Here is a 1,530-nt window from a genome sequence, read left to right as displayed (position 1 = left end):
TGAGCTTCTTATATTCTGTGTTTGGTCTAACTCTGTTTTACAGGAAACTAACAGTTTTGTGCAGGGATAGAATTGACCGAGATCGGCCGACCGAACCTTGGGATCGGTCGACCGAACCCCCAAGCCAGCAGATTAGAATCCCAGAGATTGGACCAGACTCGACCAGAGGATCGGTCGACCGAACCTTGGGGTCGGTCGATCGAACTAAGGATCAGCGATGATTGGATCAGGCCAGGTTGATCGGGTCATAGAAGCAGATCGGTCGACCGAACCCGGGATAAGACTTGACCAGATCGAAGCGGAGCGAGCGGATCGGGCGGATCGGATGAGGAGATCGCCTGATCGGTTGACCGATCCGCCTCAGGTCAAACCTGATCCTGAGACTTGGGGATTTGGATTAGTCTTGCAGAGCCTATAAAAGGGAGCCTCGGGAAGCAGCCGTACATCAATCTCGAACAGAACTACTGGTGTTGTTGAACGCTCTCTGAATGCTTCCACCAAGCGCTGCTACTCCGACAACTGACAATCTCGTTTATTCAATTCTTCTGTATTGTCGGTATCCTTTATTTTATTCAACACTTGTAATCCTCAATTGTAAAAGTTTTTCATATTGATAGTGATTGCCCATTGAAAGCGATCTTCGATCGCGAACCTTGGAGTAGGAGTCACCACAGGCTCCGAACCAAGTAAACCCCTGGTGTCCTCTGTGTAGTTACTTTACTTATTTCCGCTACCTTACTCTTAAAACGTTTTTTATCGAATGAAATAGCCACGAGCACTATTCACCCCCTCTCTAGCGCGTCTCAATCCAACAACATACTACATCTCTAAGGATTTTGAGGTAAGTACGCTAGAAAATTTATTTTCTACATTTGAGCATCATGAACCTCGAATTGCAGAACCTAAACAAATAGAGAAGTCATATCACAATGTTGCCCTACAAGCCGAGATGGGTGATCCCGACTCTGAAGCGTCAATCGACGAAACTGAAATGACGCTATTGGTAAGAAAGTTAAATAAGTTTATTAAGACTAATAAATTCAGATCGCAGACGAGAAAGCATCAACGCAATAAAAGGACGGTCCGATGCTACAACTGCAATGAGGAAGGACACATCAAGGATGACTGCCCAAAATTAAAGAAAAGGGACAAGGAGAAGTCTCAAAGATCGACGCCCTCTAAACGCAAGAGTCTGAAGGCTACATGGGATGAATCATCATCCTCCGAATCTGAAGTCGAAGCCTTCTCGGGATTAGCACTGATAGGCAACCATCAAATTGAAGAAGAAACCAGCTCAGAAATGAGCATAGATGAAGGGGAAGGATCAGAAGAAGAAAGCTATGATGAAGGGGGAGCATCAAAAATAGAGGTAAGTCAGGTACGTGCGCTAACCCCTAAATAGTCTTTTCGCTTTATCAAAGTACTTACTAAAGACTTAGTCGAATCAGAAAAAGAAATTGCTGATTTAAAAATACTATTAGATAATTTGAACTCAGAAAATTAAAAGTTAAAATTGGAAATTGAAAAATG

Source organism: Zingiber officinale, chromosome 1B, assembly GCF_018446385.1.
Source record: "Zingiber officinale cultivar Zhangliang chromosome 1B, Zo_v1.1, whole genome shotgun sequence".
Lineage (NCBI taxonomy): Eukaryota > Viridiplantae > Streptophyta > Magnoliopsida > Zingiberales > Zingiberaceae > Zingiber > Zingiber officinale.
The sequence above is the reverse complement of the archived record's forward strand: the minus strand, read 5'-3'. Positions refer to the sequence as shown.